The sequence below is a fragment of the Taudactylus pleione genome, unplaced genomic scaffold, assembly GCF_031769625.1.
Source record: "Taudactylus pleione unplaced genomic scaffold, aTauple2 ptg000199l, whole genome shotgun sequence".
NCBI lineage: Eukaryota > Metazoa > Chordata > Amphibia > Anura > Myobatrachidae > Taudactylus > Taudactylus pleione.
The window spans coordinates 550,410-559,605 of NW_028284601.1; the positions used below are offsets into that span (position 1 = coordinate 550,410).

General features: G+C 46.4%; 1 pseudogene; it reads right to left on the reverse strand.

Annotated features, from left to right (window-relative positions):
• Positions 1–350: 350 nt before the first annotated feature.
• LOC148518689 (syncollin pseudogene) lies at positions 351–746 on the reverse strand (annotated as a pseudogene).
• Between the last annotated feature and the right edge of the window lie 8,450 nt (positions 747–9,196).

Below are 9,196 nucleotides of genomic sequence, written 5' to 3' on the forward strand. Positions count from 1 at the left end.
GGCAGTCTGCATATCCCGCGCCTGTACATTTTGTGCGCAGAAAAATATAATTTGTGACGATTTTATATAAAAAATTCAAGTGAAGTGAATGGAGAAACATTTGCAGTAAAATACAAGTTTAGATTAATAACTCACACTCTACTGCTATTATGCACACTCACCCTCTTACATTACCCTATATCGTCTCTGGCATTCTAAGAATTAGCAGAACACAACTGGTTATCACAAGCTTTAATTGCAGTATAGGAAGATGGTTAGCTCCTACAGAAGGAGACAGATCATCAGGTCATCACACCTTTGGGGATTATACTGGCTCCAGGAGAGTGTACAGGAGGGTCAGTCTCTCTCTCTTAGCTACATTTGCAGTAATAGGAAGAGATGGAATCATCCCAGTCTCCAAGCAGTCCCTTCTTGACTTCTGCCAGACGTGGTTGGGCCCCACTGCTGAACTTCTTGGTGACACCATCCTTAGGTATCTTGGACCACACGGTGAGCTCACATCGGGTTCCCACCACCAATGAGGAAATGCGGTTGAGCCATTTCAATGAGATATAGGGCACGTCGTCCCCTGCCTTGATATCCAGGTAATCTCCGCCACAGCATTTGTCATAGTATACACTGCTATCTGCATATACCTGGGCACACAGCTTGTTACCCTCTTCATCGTTGAGATCAGCAGGTAGGGGACAGAGCCCCATGGACAGAGCGGCCAGCAGAGGCAGGATACAGAGACTCAGGGGTTTCATGGCTGAATGATAAGCGGCAGGATGTGGAGGGGATTTTATATGCCGTTATGGACCTGAAGAAGGGGGGGGGGGTTGGCACAGAGTTGGCGCACCTGCTGCAGGTCACCCACAGAGTTCCACAGCTGTAGTGAAGGTTAATACTGGATCCATAACAACTGATTAATGTTTGGGAACAACGTGACTTGGTATTTGGCAGGAGATGATATGAAAGTTTACAGCTCAGTGCCAATATTTCTGCAGATCATTGGCAACTTTTATTGATCATTTTTAGATTCGTAAATTAGAGCAGGGGTTTTCAACTCTGAACAGAAATCTTGAAAACATGACCTGTTTGATGTACTTGAAGGTAGAACCCCACTGTATTAGAGATATCTAGTGATGTCAGTAAGTGCTGCATATCGTCTTACTTGTGATTTCTATAGCTTTTACGTGAATAAATAAGTATTGATTTTTTTTATAGTGGTCTTTTTTTTTCTGTCACACATGTAGCATACCTATTTATCGGAGAATTAGCCAATTGTACTTTGATAACTAGGTGAAACCCCCTTGGCGATGGAAGGGGATTACTGATATGCACACTCGCCTCTAACGTCCGCACTGGTCTCCATTGCCTCGTACAGCAACTGACGCCATCCTGAGATCGCTCTGCAATTTGAGCCATGCCACTGTCCCCTTTCCCATAATGGTCAATGGTGATGGCAATAAGCAGGGATAAATGAGTAAAGCTTGCTAGACATCAAAACGATGCGGTTCCCGGCCAACGGGACGACCGATGTAACGATACGTCGGTCGTCCATACACACTGAACGATATATCGCACGACCGTGCGATATATCGTTCACGGCCGCATTTAGAACGCATGCCGTCGGCCTGCCGGGTCGTCACATTCGATGTGCAGAACACATGGGAGTGCTCAATCGTGGGTACAAATTAGATGATGTGCCCCAAATACAGTATAACTTTCTGATCCGAGTCAAAATGATATATCGTCTAATGTGTACCCAGCCTTAATTTGTCCGATGACAATGAGCACATAATAAAGAAGAGTGAAGCTGTGAAATAGACGTTTGGCTTTTTGGCTTATATCACTGCTTGTTAGACCCCTGAATATCAGACATATTATGCTCTATAATAGAATAACTTGTGTTTTCTATGGAACAATGAAACTCTTACATCTGTATCTATTTCAAAATGAATTTTTAAATGCCAGTAAAAGCTGAATTTCCCTTGGGCTGCTGAATACATTATTCCACTAAGAGTGAAGGGGCTGGAGCTGGCAAAGTGAGGTGTGTACTGCGGTGAGAGCTTATGTTGCCGGTCGGGGAGCAGAGCTGTCAGGGATGATAACAGGAAACAGGCCGGTTCAGCTGTTTGTTTCAGAGACAAGTTACCACGATCCTGCATTTACAGATTGTCCTGACTGCTGTAGTTTTCCACTTACTGCTCATGGAGCAGCCCTCAAACATCACCAGCCTCATTTAGCAATTGTGGTTAAGGAATCTGGGCAGCTGTGGGCTGCAAGTCTGCAACAGGGAACTACTGAGCGCCGTAGAGGAAATGCAAAGAGAGCCATTATAACTTCATATTACCGACATCATATTTATTCTCCCGATTCACGTATGTAGGGACAGCGCCACTCACACCTACTACTGCTACAAACGGCATTAAAGGGCCATATTCCCAAATGTCCTAGAATCAGGACATATGATAGCAGGTACAAGGGTGTTTTAAGAGAGGAAGGGGCCCCGTGTGCAGTCTCAGTGTGCCCACCCCCTCCCTTTTGCACCGACGCATGCACTGACGCATGCAAATAGCTCTGGATAATACACACATTTGCATATCTCTGAGAAAATGGAATGGACACCATTTTCCGGAGGATTTCTGTGCTGTGTATTCGGGTGATTTCTGCAGCATAGGTGGAAAGGTGCAGGGTGAGCCAGGACCGGCTCCAGGGGGAGCCGCGGCCTGTGCAGGAAGGGACTCCAGCGCCCATAACCTGCACGTGGCAAAGACACACTCATCTGACAATGGGGTGTGGCCTAATTACCATCAGTCACACCCCTAAATTAAGTTATTTAGGGGGCGTGTCCGTATGGCACACCTCCCGTTAACGTCAGGCTGGGAGCGAGCCCAGCACTACGTCAGCTCTCTTCTTGCACTGACAGGATGCCATGCGCATGCGCGCCGCATCCGTTCCTCTTCTCTATGGCCGGCACTGCCGCACAACTGCGGTGGTAGAGATGCCCAACCTCCTGACCGCCCGCGGGAGACTTCATACCACGGGTGTAACAGCGGCAGTGCCCGAAAAACAAGACTGTCCCGCTGAAATCGGGAATGGCTGGGAGGGGTGCGCCTTCTATGGGGTGGTGCCCCTGTTCGACCGCACTGGTCGAACATGCCTTGAGCCGGCCCTGGGGTAAGCATTAGGGGTCCACCTTGACTCAAGGCCCTGTGCGCACCACACAGCCTACACCCATTATAAAAGCGCGCCTGGCGGTGCAGTCCTCTCAATTCGGGATTGTCCTGCCTAAACTTGGACAGTTGGGGGTATGTTAATGTACCACATATACTGAGCACCCAGTTAGAATGTAGGAAATACTCACATCACACAGATGAAGAAATTAATCATTTTCAGAAGAAATGAGATACACAGGATTAACCACAGTATCTTTATAATTCATGGTGGGTTTTAATTTTTTTTTTATTGGACTCGCTTGGGCTTGAAAACAAGACTGTGAGACGCAACATTACACAAGACCGAACCCTTCAAAATGTGATCTGGAGACTGATGGCCTGATTCAGAGCCGCTCGCTCTGACAGAGCACTCGCTCTGAATCAGGGCCGGGCTTTTTTTTTTTTTTAAGCGGCCTCTTGGCCGCTCGCATGGCTGTGAGTGACCACCCACAGCTATAGCTCGCTCTGACAGAGCGCTCGCTCTGAATCAGGGCTGGGCTATTTTTTTTTTTGAACGGCCTCCTGGCCGCTCGCATAGCTGTGGGTGACCACCCAAAGCTATAGCGAGCGCCAATGATGATGGTCGCGATGGTCAAGACCATCGCGACCATCGGGCTTGCGACGAGACCCTTGTGGTAGGGTCGCGTTCATCGCAAGCCCCAGAGAGCTTTCGGCTCTAATAGAGCCGGGAGCTCTCCACTGACATCACTTGTGAACGCCTCCGTTCACGGGAACGCCTCCGTTTGGGCAGCCACCCCCCCGGCCCGCCCACCAAAGGGGGCGAGCTCTCACTCAACATCGACAGCTCGCCCCCTTTGGGGCGAGACCCGGAGTGACGGATAGCCCGTCGCTAGCCGGGTCTCGCGCATGTGCACGACGGAGCCGGCTCCATCGTGCACATGCACCATCGATCCGGTTGCGAGCGCTCAGTGCTTGCGACCAGGTCTGAATCAGGCCCTGAGGGCTGATTCGGAAAGGTTGGCAATGCAGCTGCAGTTGTGAGAATGTGCAAATGCCAATCTTATCCTTCCCTTCCTGCTTGATGGTGCAATGGAGTGTACGAGTGTTCAGGCTGCGTGGTCTGTGCATTTGCGATTGTAACCACTCCAACATCGACGCAACATCGGTCCCACCATCGGCATTTGCGGTAACCTATGGTCTCCTCCAGCTACTCTCCTCTAATCCAACTAAACAAGGCCTCTGAAGACATGTATTTCTGATTGAGAACACAGCAGCGTTCCCAGATACGCCCGTGGCACTGCCATAACACGACCATTAAATGATGCCTTTTTGCGATCACTTTAGATCACTTCCCAGCCTCCACCCTGAAATCCCCAAAGATCGCAAACCCCTTCTCAGGTGTTAACGATGCCGTAAACAATTGTGAATGGCATAAGACACTTTTCAGTTTTGCACATGGGCAGTAAGGGAATTTGCATGCACAAAAGCAAAACATCGGTCTTCTGCGTCAACATCGGCACTGCGTACTAAATAATTTTCTTTGCATTCAGCCTGCTAGCTCTAAGAGCAGGCTAGAATATTGCACTGCCATAGGCACCTATGGCAGCGCTATGTGTCCCTGCTGTTACTAAGGAGAGAGGTCACTTACCGTCAGCTGTCTTCTCCAGTGCAAGTTTCATCACCTCTAGCCGCCGATATCTGCCTCTCCTCACCGTAGAAGCAGAAAGATCTCTGTCACTTTCGCCTGATATTAAGAAAGTTTGTTTAAAAAACAAAACAAAGGCCCTCATTCAGAGCCGCACGCAAGCGGGCGCACGTACGTTAGGCGTACGTACAAAAATATTTAAATTCAATGGCTCGCTCGTATTTTCGTCCGCATCTAAAATTCCTCCCTAAACTCTGACGACCCCTCCTCTAACTAACGAGCGTACGAAATAGCGAGCGTACATCCCCGAAATGGCTTGAAAGGAACGCACGCACAAGTATAAACAGGAAGTGGCCTTGTCAGATGTCGATTACCTGCTCCTTTATTCTGCCTACCTCCATCAATCGTATCATGCCAATCAATGTATCAATTAGCTTAATTGTTTTTTTTTTTTCAACACAATGCAAGAAACTTTACTCTTGTCTGTGTTTGTGTTTACCCGCAGAATACGTACGGATGAAACATTCGCTTTTATTGTTTAAAAAACATGTGAAGCACAATTAAACAATTGTACTATTGCTGTGTATCCCCGCATATTTCCCTGGGTTCATTTCTTTATTTAAATTTGCTTACGCATGTCACTGCATCAAGCCTATCCTAACTCTCCAGAGATTTCTGGCCCTGTCGAACACATGACTCATACACTAACCAATAAAATTGCTCCTGTTAATTTCCAAAATACATTAGCCAATCAGAAAATTTTTACACACTTTATCAAAAATGATTTTTAAGAAAAACACCATTGCCATCATGAGAGCCTCCGCATTCACCAGGCGTGAGCTGCTGGTGCTTACGGAGGTCATGGATCGCCGGATCACCAGCCAGCCAGAACCCATGACCAACCGGCAGAAGCGCTCCGCGTATGCGGAGGTACGGTCCCGCCTGCGGTCCTTCGGATCACGCCGCAACATCGGGCAGCTGGAGCGCAGGTGGTCCGACCTGCAACGGCGAACGCCCCGCTTGCTGGCATGCTGTCGCATGCAGATCCTGGCAAGTAAGTGTTATGTATTGTGGTTTTAATGTTTGTGTTTGTGGGGCAAACTGCGTGTGCATGTTTTCCTGTCTGTTCTATTTATTATTTGTACTCATATCTGCGTGTGCATGTTTTCCTGTCTGTTCTATTTATTATTTGTACTCATATCTGCGTGTGCATGTTTTCCTGTCTGTTCTATTTATTATTTGTACTCATATCTGCGTGTGCATGTTTTCCTGTCTGTTCTATTTATTATTTGTACTCATATCTGCATGTGCATGTTTTCCTGTCTGTTCTATTTATTATTTGTACTCATATCTGCGTGTGCATGTTTTCCTGTCTGTTCTATTTATTATTTGTACTCATATCTGCGTCTGCATGTTTTCCTGTCTGTTCTATTTATTATTTGTACTCATATCTGCGTGTGCATGTTTTCCTGTCTGTTCTATTTATTATTTGTACTCATATCTGCGTGTGCATGTTTTCCCTCTTTTTATGAATTTTTAATTCTACTGCTATTTTTTTTGGTTTTATTTCTTTTTTCTTTTTTTTTTTTTGTTTGTTTGCCCGGATTTGTCCATAAACTAAACGCAATTTATTTGACATATTTTAGGGGGACAGCCAAGACTCCGCCGTCAACGTCGGCGTTCCCGCCCACTCTCCCCAACCCCCAGCCAACACTCCACCCCAAATCTTTCGCCTATTCCCCACTCCTCCCCATCCTTCCCAGACCCTCTCCCGGAAATGTCGGGCCTCCTTCCCCTCCGTCCCACTTCCCCCTCTCCTCCACCCACCCCTCTTCCAATTACCCCCTCCCCGGAGTCCAGCATAACTCCGCCCCATTCTTTGGGGAATGACGGATCCTCCGAGGAGGATCATGGAGGTTTTGCCGGAGCTCCCGATTTGTTTCCCGGTATGTTTTTTATTATTTTTTTTTAAAGCACAAACTGTTTGTATGTAATCATGTGTCGTGCCTTTCTTCGTGTTTTTGTGGCTTGACTTTTGTTGATTGTGAAGGTTTGCCTTTACCTCTTCCTGGTGATTTAAGCATACACATATCATACCTGTGGGAATTTGTACCTAGGCCTTGTATTTTTGCCAGCCCACCCTTTTTATTTATGTTTTTGGGTTTAGGAGTGATTTGTTTTTTTTTTAATGTTTTTCTGTGGAGTCCCTATTGTTGTATTAACCCACACACTTTTCTCACCCACAGAGGAACAGAGGCGTCGGCAAGAGGTGGCGGATGTTGTGGGGCAGATGCGCCACCATGTAATCGGCCTTCTGGTGGCCCTCGACCGGCTGTCTGGCCTCCTTCGGCATTAGTTTTTTTTTTTTTGTTGTATTTGCCAAATAAATTTTTAAAGACAAATATACGTTGTGGCTCATTTTTAAAAACCAAAACCAAGATAGTTTAGCCTGACATAAGTTCCTGCAAGGATTTCCCTTTTTTAAAAGTTAGATTGTGTTTTGTCTTTGTATGTCAAACAGACACCAGAAACACATAACAGTAACAATGTAATTTCCCTTTTTGGGTGTAGTGTCAATTTCAGATTTCTACATTTTCCAGGTTCCTACTTGGTGCGCAAGCTGCTTAGGCCAATCTTACAAATCCCAAGGTTGGGCCAGGCTTCCTTTTGGTGTGGATTGGAAAGCTGAAAACATATTTCAGTTTTGCTCAACTGGCGTCAGTACTGGTTTACCCCTTAGTCAAATGTAACTTGTGTTAACCTGGTTACACTTGCTGTTAACGTCCCAAAAAAGGAAGACCATTTCACTCTTCAAACATTTATTCACCACATAACAGAGAAAACAAAGTGGTCACTCCCAAAAAAAATACACAGTGATAAATTCAAATACAACACATACCAAGAAAAAAATAAATAAAAACACAAAATCAAGAACTGGTTGACGAAGGACCATGCCAACATGATTCCACAAACATGGCGTTGCGATATGGGTTCCAGAATATATGCCCAAAAGGACCAGATCCAGGTTTGGTAAGGGTAGCAGGAAGTAGTGAGCGTTGGAGTGCCAAAGATTATGTGAACAAACAGAAGATGGTGAGAAAATTAAAAATAAATTAGATGTTTGCCAAAAAAAACAAACACATTAGGTATAAACACTGGAGTTTTGAACAAACTTACCTAAAAAATCTGGACACCACATCATCGCGTATGGCCCCCCCACATACTGACCTTCGACCAACCTCGGGGGGGCCATCCTCAGGTAAGGCATCCTCTGGCTGCATTGGGACACCACTCCTTATGGCAATGTTGTGAAATATCCCACACAGGACCACAATTTTAGACACCATATCCGGCACATACATGAGCTCGCCACCAGAGCGGTGGAGGCATCTGAATCGGCCTTTTAAAAGGCCGATACAGCGCTCCACCACTTGCCTGGTGGCTGTAAGTGTGGAATTATACGCACTTTGTGGCCCTGGTGTGGGAGCCAAATAAGGAGTGAGCAGCCAGGACATGCAAGGGTATCCACTGTCTCCTGTGAACAAAAATAGACCACATCAGGAACACTGTGTATCAAGCTTAACATTGTTATGTACTAAAGGTCTCCACTTACCCAGAAGCCACGCATCACCAGCTTGTAGGTTGGTTAATTTCTGCCATATCCCTGATTGCCGGATGACGAAGGAGTCATGTGCACTTCCTGGTAATTTAGCATTCAGGGACAGGATCTGGAGGGAGGCATCACATACCACCATTACATTCAGGGAGTGATAGTGTTTCCTGTTTCTAAATATTGCCTCCAGCCGTGCTGGAGGCTGAAGTGGTATGTGAGTACCATCCACAACCCCTATGATGTGTGGGAAGCCAGCTATTTGGTAAAAATTGGCCTTGGCCACACTAAGGGCACCCATATCCAAAGGCATTTTAATAAAATGATGGAGGTGCTTGAAAAGTGCCTCCATCACTGCCCTCAGGATCCGGGAAAAGGAGGATTGGGAGATGCCCGCCACTATTCCCACCGTTGTTTGAAACGATCCTGAGGCACAGAAATGTAACACCGCCATAAATTGCGTCAGTGGTGGTATTGCTGTTGGACTGTCAATTTGCCGCTCAAGATCACTTTCTATTAATGAGAGAGTGTCTATGATGATTTTGGGAGGTAGACGGTAGCGTCTTAAAACCTCATCATCGGGCATTCCAAAAAGGGTGACACGTGTTCGAAATATCTGGGGCCTTGCATGCCTACGATGCCTACGCCTGGGACGAGTTTGAGGTTGGTCGTCTTCCGGGAGCAGGGCCAGAACAATTCGCCCCAGATCTACCTGAAATTCAAAGTTTACAATGTAAGGCTTTTGACCCACCCCAAAAGTAAGAAAAAACAACTTAGCTT